General features: G+C 69.7%; 1 protein-coding gene across 1 annotated transcript in view; it reads left to right on the top strand.

The window, feature by feature from the left end:
• The window catches only part of HPX (hemopexin), a 9192-nt gene that overhangs the window by 427 nt on the left and 8554 nt on the right, over window positions 1-211 (top strand). The gene's annotated exons all lie outside the window — the stretch shown is intronic.

Here is a 211-nt window from a genome sequence, read left to right as displayed (position 1 = left end):
ATAAAGCTCCTGCTCTTGGCAGCCGAGCCCTGGCGGGCTGGGAAGGAGGGGGGGCGCGGTGCCACACTTGGGGCCCTTTCTGCAGGGTGGGGGCATCGTGGGCATGGGGAAGAGCCACGGAGGCTTGAGGAGGCCTGCATGGGCTGGGGGGGACCGTTTGGCACAGGCAGCTTGTGCCACCTCAGCATGTCCTGCCCGGCCCCTGGCCCCC

The sequence above is a fragment of the Gavialis gangeticus genome, unplaced genomic scaffold (genome assembly GCF_001723915.1).
Source record: "Gavialis gangeticus isolate Ggan-Ray unplaced genomic scaffold, GavGan_comp1, whole genome shotgun sequence".
In the NCBI taxonomy this organism is placed as follows: Eukaryota; Metazoa; Chordata; order Crocodylia; family Gavialidae; genus Gavialis; species Gavialis gangeticus.
Note: the sequence above shows the minus strand (reverse complement) of the source record. Positions and strands in the feature narration are given on the sequence as shown.